We start from the raw sequence: 26,927 nt of genomic DNA on the forward strand, positions 1-26,927 counted from the left end.
GCTTTCACTTCATGTTTCTCAAGGTAAACATTCAATTATAATATGTTTTAATAAAAAATGTAAAACAATTCCACTTTAAATTAATAACGAGATTATAAAACCATTTAAAGAGGGGAATAAGGCTTCCAAAGGCATGAGTGACTGCAAATGGACTTTTCTCGTCAATGGATGGCTTTTGCTTCACGTTTCCCGAGGTAAACATTCAATTACAATCTGTCTTAATGAAAAATGCAAAAAAATTCAAGTTAAAATCAATAATAAGATTATAAAACCTTTTAAGGCGAGTAATAAGGCTTTTGAAGCCATGAGTGACTATAAATGGACTTTTCTTGTCAATCGATCGCTTTCACCTCACGTTTCTCAAGGTAAACATTCAATTTTAATCTGTTTTAATGAAAAATGTAAAAAAATTCAATTGAAAATTAATAACGACATCATAAAACCATTTAAAGAGGGGAAAAAGACTTTCGAAGGCATGAGTAACTGCAAATGGACTTTTCCTATCAATGGATGGCTTTCGCTTCACGTTTCCTGAGGTAAACATTCAATTACAATCTGTCTTAATGAAAAATGTAAAAAAATACAACTTAAATTCAATAATAAGATTATAAAACCCTTTAAAGCGAGTAATAAGGCTTTAGAAGCCATGAGTGACTATAAATGGACTTTTCTTGTCAATCGATCACTTTCACTTCACGTTTCCCAAGGCAAACATTCAATTGTAATATGTTTTAACGAAAAATGTAAAAAAATTCCACTTTAAATTAATAACGAGATCATAAAACCATTTAAAGAGGGGAATAAGGCTTTCGAAGGCTTGAGTGACCGTAAATGGACTTTTCTTGTTAATGGATGGCTTTCGCTTCACGTTTCCCGAAATAAACATTCAATTACAATCTGTCTTAATGAAAAATGTAAAAAAATACAAGTTAACATCAATAATAAGATTATAAAACCCTTTAAGGCGAGTAATAAGGCTTTTGAAGCCTTGAGTGACTATAAATTGCCTTTTCTTGTCAATCGATCGCTTTCACCTCACGTTTCTCGAGGTAAACATTCAATAACAATCTGACTTAATGAAAAATGTAAAAAAATACAAGTTAAAATCAATAATAAGATTATAAAACCCTTTGAGGCGAGTAATAAGGCTTTTGAAGCCATGAGTGACTATAAATGAAATTTTCTTGTCAATCGATCGCTTTCACTTCATGTTTCTCAAGGTAAACATTCAATTATAATATGTTTTAAAGAAAAATATAAAAAAATTCAACTTTAAATTAATAACGAGATTATAAAACCTTTTAAAGAGGGGAATAAGGCTTCCAAAGGCATGAGTGACTGCAAATGGACTTTTCTCGTCAATGGATGGCTTTCGCTTCAGGTTTCCCGAGGTAAACATTCAATTACAATCTGTCTTAATGAAGAATGTAAAACAATTCAAGTTAAAATCAATAATAAGATTATAAAAGCCTATAAAGCGACTAGTAAGGCTTTCGAAGGCATGAGTGACTACAAATGTGCTTTTCTTGTCAATGGATGGCTTTCGCTTCACGTTTCTCGAGGTAAACATTCAATTACAATCTGTTTTGATGAAAAATGTAAAAAAATACAACTTAAAATTAATAATAAGATTATAAAACCTTTTGAGGCGAGTAATAAGACTTTTGAAGCCATGAGTGGCTATAAATGGAATTTTCTTGTCAATCGATCGCTTTCACTTCATGTTTCTCAAGGTAAACATTCAATTATAATATGTTTTAATGAAAAATGTAAAACAATTCCACTTTCAATTAATAACGAGATTATAAAACCATTTAAAGAGGGGAATAAGGCTTCGAAAGGCATGAGTGACTGCAAATGGACTTTTCTCGTCAATGGATGGCTTTCGCTTCAGGTTTCCCGAGGTAAACATTCAATTACAATCTGTCTTAATGAAGAATGTAAAACAATTGAAGTTAAAATCAATAATAAGATTATAAAAGGCTATAAAGCGACTAGTAAGGCTTTCGAAGGCATGAGTGACTACAAATGTGCTTTTCTTGTCAATGGATGGCTTTCGCTTCACGTTTCTCGAGGTAAACATTCAATTACAATCTGTTTTGATGAAAAATGTAAAAAAATACAACTTAAAATTAATAATAAGATTATAAAACCTTTTGAGGCGAGTAATAAGACTTTTGAAGCCATGAGTGGCTATAAATGGAATTTTCTTGTCAATCGATCGCTTTCACTTCATGTTTCTCAAGGTAAACATTCAATTATAATATGTTTTAATGAAAAATGTAAAACAATTCCACTTTAAATTAATAACGAGATTATAAAACCATTTAAAGAGGGGAATAAGGCTTCCAAAGGCATGAGTGACTGCAAATGGACTTTTCTCGTCAATGGATGGCTTTCGCTTCAGGTTTCCCGGGGTAAACATTCAATTACAATCTGTCTTAATGAAGAATGTAAAACAATTCAAGTTAAAATCAATAATAAGATTATAAAAGCCTATAAAGCGACTAGTAAGGCTTTCGAAGGCTTGAGTGACTATAAATGTGCTTTTCTTGTCAATGGATGGCTTTCGCTTCACGTTTCTCCAGGTAAACATTCAATTACAATCTGTTTTGATGAAAAATGTAAAAAAATACAACTTAAAATTAATAATAAGATTATAAAACCCTTTGAGGCGAGTAATAAGACTTTTGAAGCCATGAGTGGCTATAAATGGAATTTTCTTGTCAATCGATCGCTTTCACTTCATGTTTCTCAAGGTAAACATTCAATTATAATATGTTTTAATGAAAAATGTAAAACAATTCCACTTTAAATTAATAACAAGATTATAAAATCATTTAAAGAGGGGAATAAGGCTTCCAAAGGTATGAGTGACTGCAAATGAACTGTTCTCGTCAATGGATGGCTTTCGCTTCAGGTTTCCCGAGGTAAACATTCAATTACAATCTGTCTTAATGAAGAATGTAAAACAATTCAAGTTAAAATCAATAATAAGATTATAAAAGCCTATAAAGCGACTAGTAAGGCTTTCGAAGGCTTGAGTGACTACAAATGTGCTTTTCTTGTCAATGGATGGCTTTCGCTTCACGTTTCTCAAGGTAAACATTCAATTACAATCTGTTTTGATGAAAAATGTAAAAAAATACAACTTAAAATTAATAATAAGATTATAAAACCCTTTGAGGCGAGTAATAAGACTTTTGAAGCCATGAGTGGCTATAAATGGAATTTTCTTGTCAATCGATCACTTTCACTTCATGTTTCTCAAGGTAAACATTCAATTATAATATGTTTTTAATGAAAAATGTAAAACAATTCCACTTTAAATTAATAACGAGATTATAAAACCATTTAAAGAGGGGAATAAGGCTGCAAAGGCATGAGTGACTGCAAATGGACTTTTCTCGTCAATGGATGGCTTTTGCTTCACGTTTTTCGAGGTAAACATTCAATTACAATCTGTCTTAATGAAAAATACAAAAAAATTCAAGTTAAGATCAATAATAAGATTATAAAACCTTTTAAGGCGAGTAATAAGGCTTTTGAAGCCACGAGTGACTATGAATGGACTTTTCTTGTCAATCGATCGCTTTCACCTCACGTTTCTCAAGGTAAACATTCAATTTTAATCTGTTTTAATGAAAAATGTAAAAAAATTCAGTTGAAAATTAATAACGACATCATAAAACCATTTAAAGAGGGGAATAAGGCTTTCGAAGGCATGAGTGACTGCAAATGGACTTTTCCTATCAATGGATGGCTTTCGCTTCACGTTTCCTGAGGTAAACATTCAATTACAATCTGTCTTAATGAAAAATGTAAAAAAATACAACTTAAATTCAATTATAAGATTATAAAACCCTTTAAAGCGAGTAATAAGGCTTTAGAAGCCATGAATGACTATAAATGGACTTTTCTTGTCAATCGATCACTTTCACTTCACGTTTCCCAAGGGAAACATTCAATTGTAATCTGTTTTAATGAAAAATGTAAAAAAATTCAACTTTAAATTAATAACGAGATCATAAAACCATTTAAAGAGGGGAATAAGGCTTTCGAAGGCTTGAGTGACCGTAAATGGACTTTTCTTGTCAATGGATGGCTTTCGCTTCACGTTTTCTGAGGTAAACAATCAATTACAATCTGTCTTAATAAAAAATGTAAAAAAATACAAGTTAAAATCAATAATAAGTTTATAAAACCCTTTAAGGCGAGTAATAAGGCTTTTGAAGCCTTGAGTGACTATAAATTGCCTTTTCTTGGCAATCGATCGCTTTCACCTCACGTTTCTCGAGGTAAACATGCAATAACAATCTGTCTTAACGAAAAATGTAAAAAAATACAAGCTAAAACCAATAATAAGATTATAAAACCCTTTGAGGCGAGTAATAAGGGTTTTGAAGCCATGAGTGACTATAAATGAAATTTTCTTGTCAATCGATCGCTTTCACTTCATGTTTCTCAAGGTAAACATTTAATTATAATATGTTTTAATGAAAAATATAAAAAAATTCAACTTTAAATTAATAACGAGATTATAAAACCATTTAAAGAGGGGAATAAGGCTTCCGAAGGCATGAGTGACTGCAAATGGACTTTTCTCGTCAATGGATGGCTTTCGCTTCAGGTTTCCCGAGGTAAACATTCAATTACAATCTGTCTTAATGAAGAATGTAAAACAATTCAAGTTAAAATCAATAATAAGATTATAAAAGCCTATAAAGCGACTAGTAAGGCTTTCGAAGGCATGAGCGACTACAAATGTGTTTTTCTTGTCAATGGATGGCTTTCGCTTCACGTTTCTCGAGATAAACATTCAATTACAATCTGTTTTGATGAAAAATGTAAACAAATACCACTTAAAATTAATAATAAGATTATAAAACCCTTTGAGGCGAGTAATAAGACTTTTGAAGCCATGAGTGGCTATAAATGGAATTTTCTTGTCAATCGATCGCTTTCACTTCATGTTTCTCAAGGTAAACATTCAATTATAGTATGTTTTAATGAAAAATGTAAAACAATTCCACTTTAAATTAATAACGAGATTATCAAATCATTTAAAGAGGGGAATAAGGCTTCCAAAGGCATGAGTGACTGCAAATGGACTTTTCTCGTCAATGGATGGCTTTTGCTTCACGTTTCCCGAGGTAAAAATTCAATTCAATCTGTCTTAATGAAATATGTAAAAAAATTGAAGTTAAAATCAATAATAAGATTATAAAACCTTTTAAGGCGAGTAATAAGGCTTTTGAAGCCATGAGTGACTATAAATGGACTTTTCTTATCAATCGATCGCTTTCACCTCACGTTTCTCAAGGTAAACATTCAATTTTAATCTGTTTTAATGAAAAATGTAAAAAAATTCAATTGAAAATTAATAATGACATCATAAAACCATTTAAAGAGGGGAATAAGGCTTTCGAAGGCATGAGTGACTGGAAATGGACTTTTCCTATCAATGGATGGCTTTCGCTTCACGTTTCCTGAGGTAAACATTCAATTACAATCTGTCTTAATGAAAAATGTAAAAAAATACAACTTAAATTCAATAATAAGATTATAAAACCCTTTAAAGCGAGTAATAAGGCTTTAGAAGCCATGAGTGACTATAAATGGACTTTTCTTGTCAATCGATCACTTTCACTTCACGTTTCCCAAGGGAAACATTCAATTGTAATCTGTTTTAACGAAAAATATAAAAAAATTCCACTTTAAATTAATAACGAGATCATAAAACCATTTAAAGAGGGGAATAAGGCTTTCGAAGGCTTGAGTGACCGTAAATGGACTTTTCTTGTCAATGGATGGCTTTCGCTTCACGTTTCCCGAGGTAAACATTCAATTACAATCTGTCTTAATGAAAAATGTAAAAAAATACAAGTTAAAATCAATCATAAGATTATAAAACCCTTTAAGGCGAGTAATAAGGCTTTTGAAGCCTTGAGTGACTATAAATTACCTTTTCTTGTCAATCGATCGCTTTCACCTCACGTTTCTCGAGGTAAACATTCAATAACAATCTGTCTTAATGAAAAATGTAAAAAAATACAAGTTAAAATCAATAATAAGATTATAAAACCCTTTGAGGCGAGTAATAAGGGTTTTGAAGCCATGAGTGACTATAAATGAAATTTTCTTGTCAATCGATCACTTTCACTTCATGTTTCTCAAGGTAAACATTTAATTATAATATGTTTTAATGAAAAATGTAAAAAAATTCAACTTTAAATTAAAAACGAGATTATAAAACCATTTAAAGAGGGGAATAAGGCTTCCAAAGGCATGAGTGACTGCAAATGGACTTTTCTCGTCAATGGATGGCTTTCGCTTCAGGTTTCCCGAGCTAAACATTCAATTACAATCTGTCTTAATGAAGAATGTAAAACAATTCAAGTTAAAATCAATAATAAGATTATAAAAGCCTATAAAGCGACTAGTAAGGCTTTCGAAGGCATGAGTGACTACAAATGTGCTTTTCTTGTCAATGGATGGCTGTCACTTCACGTTTCTCGACATAAACATTCAATTACAATCTGTCTTAATGACAAATGTAAAAAAATACAAGTTAAAATCAATAATAAGATTATAAAACCCTTTAAGGCGACTAATAAGGCTTTTGAAGCCTTGAGTGACTATAAATTGCCTTTTCTTGTCAATCGATCGCTTTCACCTCACGTTTCTCGAGGTAAACATTCAATAACCAACTGTCTTAATGAAAAATGTAAAAAAATACAAGTTAAAATCAATAATAAGATTATAAAACCCTTTGAGGCGAGTAATAAGGGTTTTGAAGCCATGAGTGACTATAAATGAAATTTTCTTGTCAATCGATCACTTTCACTTCATGTTTCTCAAGGTAAACATTTAATTATAATATGTTTTAATGAAAAATGTAAAAAAATTCAACTTTAAATTAAAAACGAGATTATAAAACCATTTAAAGAGGGGAATAAGGCTTCCAAAGGCATGAGTGACTGCAAATGGACTTTTCTCGTCAATGGATGGCTTTCGCTTCAGGTTTCCCGAGCTAAACATTCAATTACAATCTGTCTTAATGAAGAATGTAAAACAATTCAAGTTAAAATCAATAATAAGATTATAAAAGCCTATAAAGCGACTAGTAAGGCTTTCGAAGGCATGAGTGACTACAAATGTGCTTTTCTTGTCAATGGATGGCTGTCACTTCACGTTTCTCGACATAAACATTCAATTACAATCTGTCTTAATGACAAATGTAAAAAAATACAAGTTAAAATCAATAATAAGATTATAAAACCCTTTAAGGCGACTAATAAGGCTTTTGAAGCCTTGAGTGACTATAAATTGCCTTTTCTTGTCAATCGATCGCTTTCACCTCACGTTTCTCGAGGTAAACATTCAATAACCAACTGTCTTAATGAAAAATGTAAAAAAATACAAGTTAAAATCAATAATAAGATTATAAAACCCTTTGAGGCGAGTAATAAGGGTTTTGAAGCCATGAGTGACTATAAATGAAATTTTCTTGTCAATCGATCACTTTCACTTCATGTTTCTCAAGGTAAACATTTAATTATAATATGTTTTAATGAAAAATGTAAAAAAATTCAACTTTAAATTAATAACGAGATTATAAAACCATTTAAAGAGGGGAATAAGGCTTCCAAAGGCATGAGTGACTGCAAATGGACTTTTCTCGTCAATGGATGGCTTTTGCTTCACGTTTCCCGAGGTAAACATTCAATTACAATCTGTCTTAATGAAAAATGCAAAAAAATTCAAGTTAAAATCCATAATAAGATTATAAAACCTTTTAAGGCGAGTAATAAGGCTTTTGAAGCCATGAATGACTATAAATGGACTTTTCTTGTCAATCGATCGCTTTCACCTCACGTTTCTGAAGGTAAACATTCAATTTTAATCTGTTTTAACGAAAAATATAAAAAAATTCAATTGAAAATTAATAACAACATCATAAAACCATTTAAAGACGGGAATAAGGCTTTCGAAGGCATGAGTGACTACAAATGGACTTTTCCTATCAATGGATGGCTTTCGCTTCACGTTTCCTGAGGTAAACATTCAATTACAATCTGTCTTAATGAAAAATGTAAAAAAATACAACTTAAATTCAATAATAAGATTATAAAACTCTTTAAAGCGAGTAATAAGGCTTTAGAAGCCATGAGTGACTATAAATGGACTTTTGTTGTCAATCGATCACTTTCACTTCATGTTTCCCAAGGCAAACATTCAATTGTAATCTGTTTTAACGAAAAATGTAAAAAAATTCCACTTCAAATTAATAACGAGATGATAAAACCATTTAAAGAGGGGAATAAGGCTATCGAAGGCTTGAGTGACCGTAAATGGACTTTTCTTGTCAATGGATGGCTTTCGCTTCACATTTCTCGAGGTAAACATTCAATTACAATCTGTCTTAATGAAAAATGTAAAAAAATACAAGTTAAAATCAATAATAAGATTATAAAACCCTTTAAAGCGAGTTATAAGGCTTTAGAAGCCATGAGTGACTATAAATGGACTTTTCTTGTCAATCGATCACTTTCACTTCATGTTTCCCAAGGCAAACATTCAATTGTAATCTATTTTAACGAAAAATGTAAAAAAATTCCACTTTAAATTAATAACGAGATCATAAAACCATTTAAAGAGGGGAATAAGGCTTTCGAAGGCTTGAGTGACCGTAAATGGACTTTTCTTGTCAATGGATGGCTTTCGCTTCACATTTTTCAAGGTAAACATTTAATTACAATCTGTCTTAATGAAAAATGTAAAAAAATACAAGTTAAAATCAATAATAAGATTATAAAACCCTTTAAGGCGAGTAATAAGGCTTTTGAAGCCTTGAGTGACTATAAATTGCCTTTTCTTGTGCATCGATCGCTTTCACCTCACGTTTCTCGAGGTAAACATTCAATAACAATCTGTCTGAATGAAAAATGTAAAAAAATACAAGTTAAAATCAATAATAAGATTATAAAACCCTTCGAGGCGAGTAAAAAGGCTTTTGAAGCCATGAGTGACTATAAATGAAATTTTCTTTTCAATCGATCGCTTTCACTTCATGTTTCTCAAGGTAAACATTCAATTATAATATGTTTTAACAAAAAATGTAAAAAAATTCAACTTTAAATTAATAACGAGATTATAAAACCATTTAAAGAGGGGAATAAGGCTTCCAAAGGCATGAGTGACTGTAAATGGACTTTTCTCGTCAATGGATGGCTTTCGCTTCAGGTTTCCCGAGGTAAACATTCAATTACAATCTGTCTTAATGAAGAATGTAAAACAATTCAAGTTAAAAGCAATAATAAGATTATAAAAGCCTATAAAGCGACTAGTAAGGCTTCCGAAGGCATGAGTGACTACAAATGTGCTTTTCTTGTAAATGGATGGCTTTCGCTTCACGTTTCTCGAGGTAAACATTCAATTACAATCAGTTTTGATGAAAAATGTAAAAAAATACAACTTAAAATTAATAATAAGATTATAAAACCCTTTGAGACAAGTAATAAGACTTTTGAAGCCATGAGTGGCTATAAATGGAATTTTCTTGTCAATCGATCGCTTTCACTTCATGTTTCTCAAGGTAAACATTCAATTATAATATATTTTAATGAAAAATGTAAAACAATTCCACTTTAAATTAATAACGAGATTATAAATCCATTTAAAGAGGGGAATAAGGCTTGCAAAGGCATGAGTGACTGCAAATGGAATTTTCTCGTCAATGGATGCCTTTTGCTTCACGTTTCCCGATGTAAACATTCAATTACAATCTGTCTTAAAGAAAAATGCAAAAAAATTCAAGTTAAAATCAATAATAAGATTATAAAACCTTTTAAGGCGAGTAATAAGGCTTTTGAAGCCATGAGTGTCTATAGATGGACTTTTCTTGCCAATCGATTGCTTTCACCTCACGTTTTTCAAGGTAAACATTCAATTTTAATCTGTTTTAATGAAAAATGTAAAAAAATTCAATTGAAATTAATAACGACATCATAAAACCATTTAAAGACGGGAATAAGGCTTTCGAAGGCATGAGTGACTGCAAATGGACTTTTCCTATCAATGGATGGCTTTCGCTTCACGTTTCCTGAGGTAAACATTCAATTACAATCTGTCTTAATGAAAAATGTAAAAAAATACAACTTAAATTCAATAATAAGATTATAAAACCCTTTAAAGCGAGTAATAAGGCTTTAGAAGCCATGAGTGACTATAAATGGACTTTTCTTGTCAATCGATCACTTTCACTTCACGTTTCCCAAGGGAAACATTCACTTGTAATCTGTTTTAACGAAAAATGTAAAAAAATTCCACTTTAAATTAATAACGAGATCATAAAACCATTTAAAGAGGGGAATAAGGCTTTCGAAGGCTTGAGTGACCGTAAATGGACTTTTCTTGTCAATGGATGGCTTTCGCTTCACATTTCTCGAGGTAAACATTCAATTACAATCTGTCTTAATGAAAAATGTAAAAAAATACAAGTTAAAATCAATAATAAGATTATAAAACCCTTTGAGGCGAGTAATAAGGCTTTTGAAGCCATGAGTGACTATAAATGAAATTTTTTTTTCAATCGATCGCTTTCACTTCATGTTTCTCAAGGTAAACATTCAATTATAATATGTTTTAATGAAAAATGTAAAAAAATTCAACTTTAAATTAATAACGAGATTATAAAATCATTTAAAGAGGGAAATAAGGCTTCCAAAGGCATGAGTGACTGTAAATGGACTTTTCTCGTCAATGGATGGCTTTCGTTTCAGGTTTCCCGAGGTAAACATTCAATTACAATATGTCTTAATGAAAAATGTAAAAAAATACAAGTTAAAATCAATAATAAGTTTATAAAACCCTTTAAGGCGAGTAATAAGGCTTTTAAACCCTTGAGTGACTATAAATTGCCTTTTCTTGTCAATCGATCGCTTTCACCTCACGTTACTCGAGGTAAACATTCAATAACAATCTGTCTTAATGAAAAATGTAAAAAAACACAAGTTAAAATCAATAATAAGATTATAAAACCCTTTGAGGCGAGTAATAAGGGTTTTGCAGCCATGAGTGACTATAAATGAAATTTTCTTGTTAATCGATCACTTTCACTTCATGTTTCTCAAGGTAAACATTTAATTATAATATGTTTTAATGAAAAATGTAAAAAAATTCCACTTTAAATTAATAACGAGATTATAAAACCATTTAAAGAGGAGAATAAGGCTTCCAAAGGCATGAGTGACTGCAAATGGACCTTTCTCGTCAATGGATGGCTTTCGCTTCAGGTTTCCCGAGGTAAACATTCAATTACAATCTGTCTTAATGAAGAATGTAAAACAATTCAAGTTAAAATCAATAATAAGATTATAAAAGCCTATAAAGCGACTAGTAAGGCTTTCGAAGGCATGAGTGACTACAAATGTGCTTTTCTTGTCAATGGATGGCTTTCGCTTCACGTTTCTCGAGATAAACATTCAATTACAATCTGTTTTGATGAAAAATGTAAACAAATACAACTTAAAATTAATAATAAGATTATAAAACCCTTTGAGGCGAGTAATAAGACTTTTGAAGCCATGAGTGGCTATAAATGGAATTTTCTTGTCAATCGATCGCTTTCACTTCATGTTTCTCAAGGTAAACATTCAATTATAATATGTTTTAATGAAAAATGTAAAACAATTCCACTTTAAATTAATAACGAGATTATAAATCCATTTAAAGAGGGGAATAAGGCTTGCAAAGGCATGAGTGACTGCAAATGGAATTTTCTCGTCAATGGATGGCTTTTGCTTCACGTTTCCCGAGGTAAACATTCAATTACAATCTGTCTTAATGAAAAATACAAAAAAATTCAAGTTAAAATCAATAATAAGATTATAAAACCTTTTAAGGCGAGTAATAAGGCTTTTGAAGCCATGAGTGACTATAAATGGACTTTTCTTGTTAATCGATCGCTTTCACCTCACGTTTCTCAAGGTAAACATTCAATTTTAATCTGTGTTAATGAAAAATGTAAACAAATTCAATTGAAAATTAATAACGACATCATAAAACCATTTAAAGAGGGGAATAAGGCTTTCGAAGGCATGAGTGACTGCAAATGGACTTTTCCTGTCAATGGATGGCTTTCGCTTCACGTTTCCTGAGGTAAACATTCAATTACAATCTGTCTTAATGAAAAATGTAAAAAAATAAAATTTAAATTCAATAATAAGATTATAAAACCCTTTAAAGCGAGTAATAAGGCTTTAGAAGCCATGAGTGACTATAAATGGACTTTTCTTGTCAATCGATCACTTTCACTTCACGTTTCCCAAGGAAAACATTCAATTGTAATCTCTTTTAACGAAAAATGTAAAAAAATTCCACTTTAAATTAATAACGAGATCATAAAACCATTTAAAGAGGGGAATAAGGCTTCCGAAGGCTTGAGTGACCGTAAATGGACTTTTCTTGTCAATGGATGGCTTTCGCTTCACGTTTCCCGAGGTAAACATTCAATTACAATCTGTCTTAGTGAAAAATGTAAAAAAATACAAGTTAAAATAAATAATAAGATTATAAAACCCTTTAAGGCGAGTAGTAAGGCTTTTGAAGCCTTGAGTGACTATAAATTGCCTTTTCTTGTCAATCGATGGCTTTCACCTCACGTTTCTCAAGGTAAACATTGAATAACAATCTGCCTTAATGAAAAATGTAAAAAAATACAAGTTAAAATCAATAATAAGATTATAAAACCCTTTGAGGCGAGTAATAAGGCTTTTGAAGCCATCAGTGACTATAAATGAAATTTTCTTGTCAATCGATCGCTTTCACTTCATGTTTCTCAAGGTAAACATTCAATTATAATATGTTTTAATGAAAAATGTAAAAAAATTCAACTTTAAATTAATAACGAGATTATAAAACCATTTAAAGATGGGAATAAGGCTTCCAAAGGCATGAGTGACTGCAAATGGACTTTTCTCGTCAATGGATGGCTTTCACTTCAGGTTTCTCGAGGTAAACATTCAATTACAATCTGTCTTAATGACGAATGTAAAACAATTCAAGTTAAAATCAATAATAAGATTATAAAAGCCTATAAAGCGACTAGTAAGGCTTTCGAAGGCATGAGTGACTACAAATGTGCTTTTCTTGTCAATGGATAGCTTTCACTTCACGTTTCTCGACATAAACATTCAATTACAATCTGTTTTGATGAAAAATGTAAACAAATACAACTTAAAATTAATAATAAGATTATAAAACCCTTTGAGGCGAGTAATAAGACTTTTGAAGCCATGAGTGGCTATAAATGGAATTTTCTTGTCAATCGATCGCTTTCACTTCATGTTTCTCAAGGTAAACATTCAATTATAATATGTTTTAATGAAAAATGTAAAACAATTCCACTTTAAATTAATAACGAGATTATAAAACCATTTAAAGAGGGGAATAAGGCTTCCAAAGGCATGAGTGACTGCAATTGGACTTTTCTCGCCAATGGATGGCTTTTGCTTCACGTTTCACGAGGTAAACATTCAATTACAATCTGTCTTAATGAAAAATGCAAAAAAATTCAAGTTAAAATCAATAATGAGATTATAAAACCTTTTAAGGTGAGTAATAAGGCTTTTGAAGCCATGAGTGACTATACATGGACTTTTCTTGTCAATCGATCGCTTTCACCTCACGTTTCTCAAGGTAAACATTCAATTTTAATATGTTTTAATGAAAAATGTAAAAAAATTCAATTGAAAATTAATAACGACATCATAAAATCATTTAAAGAGGGGAATAAGGCTTTCGAAGGCATGAGTGACTGCAAATGGACTTTTCCTGTCAATGGATGGCTTTTGCTTCACGTTTCCTGAGGTAAACATTCAATTACAATCTGTCTTAATGAAAAATGTAAAAAAATACAACTTAAATTCAATAATAAGATTATGAAACCCTTTAAAGCGAGTAAAAAGGCTTTAGAAGCCATGAGTGACTATAAATGAACTTTTATTGTCAATCGATCACTTTCACTTCACGTTTCCCAAGGCAAACGTTCAATTGTAATCTGTGTTAACGAAAAATGTAAAAAAATTCCACTTTAAATTAATAACGAGATCATAAAACCATTTAAAGAGGGGAATAAGGCTTTCGAAGGCTTGAGTGACCGTAAATGGACTTTTCTTGTCAATGGATGGCTTTCGCTTCACGTTTCTAGAGGTAAACATTCAATTACAATCTGTCTTAATGAAAAATGTAAAAAAATACAAGTTAAAATCAATAATAAGATTATAAAACCCTTTAAGGCGAGTAATAAGGCTTTTGAAGGCTTGAGTGACTATAAATTGCCTTTTCTTGTCAATCGATCGCTTTCACCTCACGTTTCTCAAGGTAAACATTCAAAAACAATCTGTCTTAATGAAAAATGTAAAAAAGTACAAGTTAAAATCAATAATAAGATTATAAAACCCTTTGAGGCGAGTAATAAGGCTTTTGAAGCCATGAGTGACTATAAATGAAATTTTCTTGTCAATCGATCGCTTTCACTTCATGTTTCTCAAGGTAAACATTCAATTATAATATGTTTTAATGAAAAATGTAAGAAAATTCAACTTTAAATTAATAACGAGATTATAAAGCCATTTAAAGAGGGGAATAAGGCTTCCAAAGGCATGAGTGACTGCAAATGGACTTTTCTCGTCAATAGATGACTTTCGCTTCAGGTTTCCCGAGGTAAACATTCAATTACAATCTGTCTTAATGACGAATGTAAAATAATTCAAGTTAAAATCAATAATAAGATTATAAAACCCTGTAAAGCGACTAGTAAGGCTTTCGAAGGCATGAGTGACTACAAATGTGCTTTTCTTGTCAATGGATGGCTTTCGCTTGAAGTTTCTCGAGGTAAACATTCAATTACAATCTGTTTTGATGAAAAATGTAAACAAATACAACTTAAAATTAATAATAAGATTATAAAACACTTTGTGGCGAGTAATAAGACTTTTGAAGCCATGAGTGGCTATAAATGGAATTTTCTTGTCAATCGATCGCTTTCACTTCATGTTTCTCAAGGTAAACCTTCAATTATAATATGTTTTAATGAAAAATGTAAAACAATTCCACTTTAAATTAATAACAAGATTATAAAATCATTTAAAGAGGGGAATAAGGCTTCCAATGGTATGAGTGACTGCAAATGGACTGTTCTCGTCAATGGATTGCTTTCGCTTCAGGTTTCCCGAGGTAAACATTCAATTACAATCTGTCTTAATGAAGAATGTAAAACAATTCAAGTTAAAATCAATAATAAGATTATAAAAGCCTATAAAGCGACTAGTAAGGCTTTCGAAGGCATGAGTGACTACAAATGTGCTTTTCTTGTCAATGGATGGCTTTCACTTCACGTTTCTCGAGATAAACATTCAATTACAATCTGTTTTGATGAAAAATGTAAACAAATACAACTTAAAATTAATAATAAGATTATAAAACCCTTTGAGGCGAGTAATAAGACTTTTGAAGCCATGAGTGGCTATAAATGGAATTTTCTTGTCAATCGATCGCTTTCACTTCATGTTTCTCAAGGTAAACATTCAATTATAGTATGTTTTAATGAAAAATATAAAACAATTCCACTTTAAACTAATAACGAGATTATAAAACCATTTAAAGAGGGGAATAAGGCTTCCAAAGGCATGAGTGACTGCAAATGGACTTTTCTCGTCAATGGATGGCTTTCGCTTCAGGTATCCCGAGGTAAACATTCAATTACAATCTGTCTTAATGACGAATGTAAAACAATTCAAGTTAAAATCAATAATAAGATTATAAAACCCTGTAAAGCGACTAGTAAGGCTTTCGAAGGCATGAGTGACTACAAATGTGCTTTTCTTGTCAATGGATGGCTTTCGCTTGAAGTTTCTCGAGGTAAACATTCAATTACAATCTGTTTTGATGAAAAATGTAAACAAATACAACTTAAAATTAATAATAAGATTATAAAACCCTTTGAGGCGAGTAATAAGACTTTTGAAGCCATGAGTGGCTATAAATGAAATTTTCTTCTCAATTGATCGCTTTCACTTCATGTTTCTCAAGGTAAACATTCAATTATAATATGTTTTAATGAAAAATGTAAAACAATTCCACTTTAAATTAATAACGAGATTATAAAACCATTTAAAGAGGGGAATAAGGCTTCCAAAGGCATGAGTGATGCAAATGGACTTTTCTCGTCAATGGATGGCTTTTGCTTCACGTTTCCCGAGGTAAACATTCAATTACAATCTGTCTTAATGAAAAATGCAAAAAAATTCAAGTTAAAATCAATAATAAGATTATAAAACCTTTTAAGGCGAGTAATAAGGCTTTTAAAGCCATGAGTGACTATAAATGGACTTTTCTTGTCAATCGATCGCTTTCACCTCACGTTTCTCAAGGTAAACATTCAATTTTAATCTGTTTGAATGAAAAATGTAAAAAAATTCAATTGAAAATTAATAACGACATGATAAAACCATTTAAAGAGGGGAATAAGGCTTTCGAAGGCATGAGTGACTGCAAATGGAGTTTTTCTGTCAATGGATGGCTCTCGCTTCACGTTTCCTGAGGTAAACATTCAATTACAATCTGTCTTAATGAAAAATGTAAAAAAATACAACTTAAATTCAATAATAAGATTATAAAACCTTTTAAAGCGAGTAATAAGGCTTTAGAAGCCATGAGTGACTATAAATGGACTTTTCTTGTCAATCGATCACTTTCACTTCACGTTTCCCAAGGCAAACATTCAATTGTAATATGTTTTAACGAAAAATGTAAAAAAATTCCACTTTAAATTAATAACGAGATCATAAAACCATTTAAAGAGGGGAATAAGGCTTTCGAAGGCTTGAGTGACCGTAAATGGACTTTTCTTGTCAATGGATGGCTTTCGCTTCACGTTTCCCGAGGTAAACATTCAATTACAATCTGTCTTAATGTAAAATGCAAAAAAGTACAAGTTAAAATCAATAATTAGATTATAAAACCTTTTAAGGCGAGTACTAAGGCTTTTGAAGCCTTGAGTGACTATAAATTGCCTTTTCTTATCAATCGATCGCTTTCACCTCACGTTTCTCAAGGTAAACATTCAATTTTAATCTGTTTTAATGGAAAATGTAAACAAATTCAATTGAAAATTAATAACAACATCATAACACCATTTAAAGAGGGGAATAAGGCTTTCGAAGGCATGAGTGACTGCAAATGGACTTTTCCTATCAATGGATGGCTTTCGCTTCACGTTTCCTGAGGTAAACATTCAATTACAATCTGTCTTAATGAGAAATGTAAAAAAATACAACTTAAATTCAATAATAAGATTAGAAAACCCTTTAAAGCGAGTAACAATGCTTTAGAAGCCATGAGTGACTATAAATGGTCTTTTCTTGTCAATCGATCACTTTCACTTCACGTTTCCCAAGGCAAACATTCAATTCTAATCTGTTTTAATGAAAAATGTAAAAAAATTCCACTTTAAATTAATAACGAGATTAGAAAACCATTTAAATAGGGGAATAAGGCTTCCGAAGGCTTGAGTGACCGCAAATGGACTTTTCTTGTCACTGGAAGGCTTTCGCTTTACGTTTCCCGAGGTAAACATTCAATTACAATCTGTCTTAATGAAAAATGTAAAAAAATACAAGTTAAAATCAATAATAAGATTATAAAACCCTTTAAGGCAAGTAATAAGGCTTTTGAAGCTTTGAGTGACTATAAATGGCCTTTTCTTGTCAATCGATTGCTTTCACCTCAAGTTTCTCAAGGTAAACAGTCAATAACAACCTGCCTTAATGACAAATGTAAAAAAATACAAGTTAAAATCAATAATAAGATTATAAAACCCTTTAAGGCGAGTAATAAGGCTTTTGAAGCCTTGAGTGACTATAAATGGCCTTTTCTTGTCAATCGATCGCTTTCACCTCACGTTTCTCAAGGTAAACATTCAATAACTATCTGTCTTAATGAAAAATGTAAAAAAATACATGTTAAAATCAATAATAAGATTGTAAAACCCTTTGAGGCGAGTAATAAGGCTTTTGAAGCCATGAGTGACTATAAATGAAATTTTCTTGTCAATCGATCACTTTCACTTCATGTTTCTCAAGGTAAACATTCAATTATAATATGTTTTAATGAAAAATGTAAAAAAATTCAACTTTAAATTAATAACGAGATTATCAAACCATTTAAAGAGGGGAATAAGGCTTCCAAAGGCATGAGTGGCTGCAAATGGACTTTTCTCGTCAATGGATGGCTTTCGCTTCACGTTTCCTGAGGTAAACATTCAATTACAATCTGTTTTGATGAAAAATGTAAAAAAATACAACTTAAAATTAATAGTAAGATTATAAAACCCTTTAAGGCGAGTAATAAGGCTTTTGAAGCCATGAGTGACTATAAATGGCATTTTCTTGTCAATCGATCGCTTTCACTTCATGTTCCTCAAGGTAAACATTCAATTATAATATGTTTTAATGAAAAATGTAAAAAAATTCCACTTTAAATTAATAAGGAGATCATAAAACCATTTAAAGAGGGGAATAAGGCTTTCGAAGGCTTGAGTGATCGCAAATGGACTTTTCTTGTTAATGGATGGCTTTCGCTTCAAGTTTCCCGAGGTAAACATTCAATTACAATCTGTCTTAATGAAAAATGTAAAAAAATACAAGTTAAAATCAATAGTAAGATTACAAAACCCATTAAGGCGAGTAATAAGGCTTTTGAAGCCTTGAATGACTATAAATGGCCTTTTCTTGTCAATCGATCGCTTACACTTCACGTTTCTCAAGGTAAACATTCAATAACAATCTATCTTAAAGAAAAATGTAAAAAAATACAAGTTAAAATCATTAGTAAGATTATAAAACCCTTTGAGGCGAGTAATAAGGCTTTAGAAGCCATGAGTGACTATAAATGGTCTTTTCTTGTCAATCGATCACTTTCACTTCACGTTTCCCAAGGCAAACATTCAATTCTAACCTGTTTTAATGAAAAATGTAAAAAAATTGCACTTTAAATTAATAACGAGATCAGAAAACCATTTAAATAGGGGAATAAGGCTTCCGAAGGCTTGAGTGACCGCAAATGGACTTTTCTTGTCACTGGATGGCTTTCGCTTTACGATTCCCGAGGTAAATATTTAATTACAATCTGTCTTAATGAAAAATGTAAAAAAATACAAGTTAAAATCAATAATAAGATTATAAAACCCATTAAGGCGAGTAATAAGGCTTTTGAAGCCTTGAATGACTATAAATGGTCTTTTCTTGTCAATCGATCGCTTACACCTCACGTTTCTCAAGGTAAACATTCAATAACAATCTGTCTTAATGAAAAATGTAAAAAAATACAAGTTAAAACCAATAGTAACATTATAAAACCCTTTGAGGCGAGTAATAAGGCTTTTGAAGCCATGAGTGACTATAAATGGACTTTTCTTGTCAATCGATCGCTTTCACCTCACGTTTCTCAAGGTAAACATTCAATTTTAATCTATTTTAATGAAAAATGTAAAAAAATTCAACTTTAAATTAATAACGAGATTATAAAACTATTTAAAGAAAAGAATCAGGCTTCCAAAGGCATGAGTGACTGCAAATGGACTTTTCTCGTCAATGGATGGCTTTCGCTTCAGGTATCCCGAGGTAAACAGTCAATTACAATCTGTCTTAATGACGAATGTAAAACAACTCAAGTTAAAATCAATAATACGATTATAAAACCCTTTAAGGCGAGTAATAAGGCTTTTGAAGCCTTAAGTGACTATAAATGGCCTTTTCTTGTCAATCGATAGCTTTCACCTCACGTTTCTCAAGGTAAACATTCAATAACAATCTGTCTTAATGAAAAATGTAAAAAAATACAAGTTAAAATCAATAACAAGATTATAAAATCCTTTAAGGCGAGTAATAAGGCTTTTGAAGCCTTGAGTGACTATAAATGGCCTTTTCTTGTCAATCGATTGCTTTCACCTCACGTTTCTCAAGGTAAACATTCAATAACAATCTGTCTTAATGAAAAATGTAAAAAAATACATGTTAAAATCAATAATAAGATTATAAAACCCTTTGAGGCGAGTAATAAGGCTTTTGAAGCCATGAGTGACTATAAATGGAATTTTCTTGTCAATCGATCGCTTTCACTTCATGTTTCTCAAGGTCAACATTCAATTATAATATATTTTAATGAAAACTGTGAAAAAATTAAACTTTAAATTAATAACGAGATTATAAAACCATTTAAAGAAAAGAATAAGGCTTCTCAACGCATGAGTGACTGCAAATGGACTTTTCTCGTCAATGGATGGCTTTCGCTTCAGGTATCCCGAGGTCAACATTCAATTACAATCTGTCTTAATGACGAATGTAAAACAATTCAAGTTAAAATCAATAATAAGATTATAAAACCCTGTAAAGCGACTAGTAAGGCTTTCGAAGGTATGAGTGACTACAAATGTACTTTTCTTGTCAATGGATGGCTTTCGCTTCAAGTTTCTCGAGGTTAACATTCAATTACAATCTGTTTTGATGAAAAATGTAAAAAAATTCAACTTAAAATTAATAGTAAGATTATAAAACCCTTTGAGGCGAGTGATAAGGCTTTTGAAGCCATGAGTGACTATAAATGGAATTTTCTTGTCAATCAATCGCTTTCACTTCATGTTCCTCAAGGTAAACATTCAATTATAATATGTTTTAATGTAAAATGTAAAAAAATTCCACTTTAAATTAATAACGAGATCATAAAACCATTTAAAGAGGGGAATCAGGCTTTCGAAGGCTTGAGTGACCGCAAATGGACTTTTCTTATTAATGGATGGCTTTCGCTTCACGTTTCCTGAGGTAAACATTCAATTACAATCTGTCTTAATGAAAAATGCAAAAAAAATCAAGTTAAAATCAATAATAAGATTATAAAACCTTTTAAGGCGAGTAATAAGGCTTTTAAAGCCATGAGTGACTATAAATGGACTTTTCTTGTCAATCGATCGCTTTCACCTCAGGTTTCTTAAGGTAAACATTCAATTTTAATCAGTTTTTATGAAAAATGTAAAAAAATTCAACTTTAAGTTAATAACGAGATTATAAAAGCATTTAAAGAGGGGAATAAGGCTTCCAAAGGCATGAGTGACTGCAAATGGACTTTTCTCGTCAATGGATGGCTTTTGCTTCACGTTTCCTAAGGTAAACATTCAATTACAATCTGTCTTAATGAAAAATACAAAACAATTCAAGTTAATATCAATAATTAGATTATAAAACCTTTTAAGGCGAGTAATAAGGCTTTCGAAGCTATGAGTGACTATAAATGGACTTTTCTTGTAAATCGATCGCTTTCACCTCACGTTTCTCAAGGTAAACATTCAATTTTAATCTGTTTTAATGAAAAATGTAAAAAAATTCAATTGAAAATTAATAACAACATCATAACACCATTTAAAGAGGGGAATAAGGCTTTCGAAGGCATGAGTGACTGCAAATGGACTTTCCCTGTCAATGGATGGCTTTCGCTTCACGTTTCCTGAGGTAAACATTCAATTTGTCTGAATGAAAAATGTAAAAAAATACAACTTAAATACAATAATAAGATTATAAAACCCTTTAAAGCGAGTAATAAGGCTTTAGAAGCCATGAGTGACTATAAATGGACTTTTCTTGTCAATCGATCACTTTCACTTCACGTTTCCCAAGGCAAACATTCAATTTTAATCTGTTGTAATGAAAAATGTAAAAAAATTCAATTGGAAATTAATAACAACATCATAACACCATTTAAAGAGGGGAATAAGGCTTTCGAAGGCTTGAGTAACCGCAAATGGACTTTTCTTGTCAATGGATGGCTTTCGCTTTACGTTTCCCGAGTAAACATTCAATTACAATCTGTCTAAATAAAAAATGTAAAAAAATACAAGTTAAAATCAATAATAAGATTATAAAACCCTTTAAGGCGAGTAATAAGGCTTTTGAAGCCTTGAGTGACTATAAATGGCCTTTTCTTATCAATCGATCGCTTTCACCTCACGTTTCTCAAGGTAAACATTCAATAACAATCTGTCTTAATGAAAAATGTAAAAAAATACAAGTTAAAATCAATAATAAGATTATAAAACCCTTTGAGGCGAGTAATAAGGCTTTTGAAGCCATGAGTGAGTATAAATGGAATTTTCTTGTCAATCGATCGCTTTCACTTCATGTTTCTCAAGGTAAACATTCAATTATAATATGTTTTAATGACAAATGTAAAAAAATTCAACTTTAAATTAATAACGAGATTATAAAACCATTTAAAGAGGGGAATAAGGCTTCCAAAGGCATGAGTGGCTGCAAATGGACTTTTCTTGTCAACGGATGGCTTTCGCTTCATGTTTCCCAAGGAAAACATTCAATTACAATCTGTCTTAATGAAGAATGTAAAACAAGTCAAGTTAAAATCAATAATAAGATTATAAAATCCTCTAAAGCGACTAGTAAGGCTTTCGAAGGCATGAGTGACTACAAATGTACTTTTCTTGTCAATGGATGGCTTTCACTTCACGTTTCTCGAGGTAAACATTCAATTACAATCTGTTTTGATGAAAAATGTAAAAAAATACAACTTAAAATTAATAATAAGATTATAAAACCCTTTCAGGCGAGTAATAAGGCTTTTGAAGCCATGAGTGACTATAAATGGAATTTTCTTGTCAATCGATCGCTTTCACTTCATGTTTCTCAAGGTAAACATTCAATTATAATATGTTTTAACGAAAAATGTAAAAAAATTTTCACTTTAAGTTAATAACGAGATTATAAAACCATTTAAAGAGGGGAATAAGGTTTCCAAAGGCATGAGTGACTGCAAATGGACTTTTCTCGTCAATGGATGGCTTTTGCTTCATGTTTCCCGAGGTAAACATTCAATTACAATCTGTCTTAATGAAAAATGCAAAAAAATTCAAGTTAAAATCAATAATAAGATTATAAAACCTTTTAAGGCGAGTTATAAGGCTTTTGAAGCCATGAGTGACTATAAATGGACTTTTCTTGTCAATCGATCGCTTTCACCTCACGTTTCTCAAGGTAAACATTCAATTTTAATTTGTTTTAATGAAAAATGAAAAAAAATTCAATTGAAAATTAATAACGACATTATAAAACCATTTAAAGAGGGGAATAATGCTTTCGAAGGCATGAGTGACTGCAAATGGACATTTCCTGTCAATGGATAGCTTTCGCTTCACGTTTCCTGAGGTAAACATTCAATTACAATCTGTCTTAATGAAAAATGTAAAAAAATACAACTTAAATTCAATAATAAGATTATAAAACCCTTTAAAGCGAGTAATAAGGCTTTAGAAGCCATGAGTGACTATAAATGGACTTTTCTTGTCAATCGATCACTTTCACTTCACGTTTCCCAAGGCAAACATTCAATGCTAATCTGTTTTAATGAAAAATGTAAAAAAATTCCATTTTAAAATAATAACGAGATCATAAAACCATTTAAAGAGGGGAATAAGGCTTTCGAAGGCTTGAGTGGCCGCAAATGGAATTTTCTTGTCAATGGATGGCATTCGCTTCACGTTTCCCGAGGTAAACATTTAATTACAATCTGTCTTAATGAAAAATGTAAAAAAATACAAGTTAAAATCAATAATAAGATTATAAAACCCTTTAAGGCGAGTAATAAGGCTTTTGAAGCCTTGAGTGACTATAAATGGCCTTTTCTTGTCAATCGATCACTTTCACCTCACGTTTCTCAAGGTAAACATTCAATAACATTCTGTCTTAATGAAAAATGTAAAAAAATACAAGTTAAAATCAATAATAAGATTATAAAACCCTTTAAGGCGAGTAATAAGGCTTTTGAAGCCATGAGTGACTATAAATGAAATTTTCTTGTCAATCGATCGCTTTCACTTCATGTTTCTCAAGGTAAACATTCAATTATAATATATTTTAATGAAAAATGGAAAAAAATTCAACTTAAAATTAATAGTAAGATTATAAAACCCTTTGAGGCGAGTAATAAGGCTTTTGAAGCCATGAGTGACTATAAATGGAATTTTCTTGTCAATCGATCGCTTTCACTTCATGTTCCCCAAGGTAAACATTCAATTATAATATGTTTTAATGTAAAATGTAAAAAAATTCCACTTTAAATTAATAACGAGATCATAAAACAATTTAAAGAGGGGAATAAGGCTTTCGAAGGCTTGAGTGACCGCAAATGGACTTTTCTTGTTAATGGATGGCTTTCGCATCACGTTTCCTGAGGTAAACATTCAATTACAATCTGTCTTAATGAAAAAAGCAAAAAATTTCAAGTTAAAATCAATAATAAGATTATAAAACCTTTTAAGGCGAGTAATAAGGCTTTTGAAGCCATGAGTGACTATAAATGGACTTTTCTTGTCAATCGATCGCTTTCACCGCATGTTTCTCAAGGTAAACATTTAATTTTAATCAGTTTTAATGAAAAATGTAAAAAAATTCAACTTTAAGTTAATAACGAGATTATAAAACCATTTAAAGAGGGGAATAAGGGTTCCAAAGGCATGAGTGACTGCAAATGGACTTTTCTCGTCAATGGATGGCTTTTGCTTCACGTTTCTCAAGGTAAACATTCAATTACAATCTGTCTTAATGAAAAATGCAAAAAAATTCAAGTTAAAATCAATAATAAGATTATAAAACCTTTTAAGGCGAGTAATAAGGCTTTTGAAGCCATGAGTGACTATAAATGGACTTTTCTTGTCAATCGATCGCTTTCACCTCACGTTTCTCAAGGTAAACATTCAATTTTAATTTGTTTTAATGAAAAATGTACAAAAATTCAATTGAAAATTAATAACGACATCATAAAACCATTTAAAGAGGGGAATAATGCTTTCAAAGGCATGAGTGACTGCAAATGGACTTTTCCTATCAATGGATGGCTTTCGCTTCACATTTCCTGAGGTAAACATTCAATTACAATTTGTCGTAATGAAAAATGTAAAAAAATACAACTTAAATTCAATAATAAGATTATAAAACCCTTTAAAGCGAGTAATAAGGCTTTAGAAGCCATGAGTGACTATAAATGGACTTTTCTTGTCAATCGATCACTTTCACTTGACGTTTCCCAAGGCAAATATTCAATGCTAATCTGTTTTAATGAAAAATGTAAAAAAATTCCACTTTAAATTAATAACGAGATCATAAAACCATTTAAAGAGGGGCATAAGGCTTTCGAAGGCTTGAGTGACCGCAAATGGAATTTACTTGTCAATGGATGGCTTTCGCTTCACGTTTCCCGAGGTAAACATTCAATTACAATCTGTCTTAATGAAAAATGTAAAAAAATACAAGTTAAAATCAATAATAAGATTATAAAACCCTTTCAGGCGAGTAATAAGGCTTTTGAAGCCTTGAGTGACTATAAATGGCCTTTTCTTGTCAATCGATCGCTTTCACCTCACGTTTCTCAAGGTAAACATTCAATAACAATCTGTCTTAATGAAAAATGTAAAAAAATACAAGTTAAAATCAATAATAAGATTATAAAACCCTTTAAGGCGAGTAATAAGGCTTTTGAAGCCTTGAGTGACTATAAATGGCCTTTTCTTGTCAATCGATCGCTTTCACCTCACGTTTCTCAAGGTAAACATTCAATAACAATCTGTCTTAATGAAAAATGTAAAAAAATACATGTTAAAATCAATAATAAGATTATAAAACCCTTTGAGGCGAGTAATAAGGCTTTTGAAGCCATGAGTGACTATAAATGGAATTTTCTTGTCAATCGATCGCTTTCACTTCATGTTTCTCAAGGTAAACATTCAATTATAATATATTTTAACGAAAAATGTAAAAAAAATTCAACTTTAAATTAATAACGAGATTATAAAACCATTTAAAGAAGGGAATAAGGCTTCCAAAGGCATGAGTGACTGCAAATGGACTTTTCTCGTCAATGGATGGCTTTCGCTTCAGGTTTCCCGAGGTAAACATTCAATTACAATCTATCTTAATGACGAATGTAAAACAATTCAAGTTAAAATCAATAATAAGATTATAAAACCCTTTAAAGCGACTAGTAAGGCTTTCGAAGGCATGAGTGACTACAAATGTACTTTTCTTGTCAATGGATGGCTTTCGCTTCACGTTTCTCGAGGTAAACATTCAATTACAATCTATTTTGATGAAAAATGTAAAACAATACAACTTAAAATTAATAGTAACATTATAAAACCCTTTGAGGCGAGTAATAAGGCTTTTGAAGCCATGAGTGACTATAAATGGAATTTTCTTGTCAATCGATCGCTTTCACTTCATGTTTCTCAAGGTAAACATTCAATTATAATATATTTTAATGAAAAATGTAAAAAAATTCAACTTTAAATTAATAACGAGATTATAAAACCATTTAAAGAAGGGAATAAGGCTTCCAAAGGCATGAGTGACTGCAAATGGACTTTTCTCGTCAATGGATGGCTTTCGCTTCAGGTTTTTCGAGGTAAACATTCAATTACAATCTGTCTTAATGACGAATGTAAAACAATTCAAGTTAAAATCAATAATAAGATTATAAAACCTTTTAAAGCGACTAGTAAGGCTTTCGAAGGCATGAGTGACTACAAATGTACTTTTCTTGTCAATGGATGGCTTTCGCTTCACGTTTCTCGAGGTAAACATTCAATTACAATCTGTTTTGATGAAAAAAGTAAAAAAATACAACTTAAAATTAATAGTAACATTATAAAACTTTTTGAGGCGAGTAATAAGGCTTTTGAAGCCATGAGTGACTATAAATGGAATTTTCTTGTTAATCGATCGCTTTCACTTCATGTTCCTCAAGGTAAACATTCAATTATAATATGTTTTAATGCAAAATGTAAAAAAATTCCACTTTAAATTAATAAC

The sequence above is a fragment of the Theobroma cacao genome, chromosome 8, assembly GCF_053813885.1.
Source record: "Theobroma cacao isolate CCN51 chromosome 8, ASM5381388v1, whole genome shotgun sequence".
NCBI lineage: Eukaryota > Viridiplantae > Streptophyta > Magnoliopsida > Malvales > Malvaceae > Theobroma > Theobroma cacao.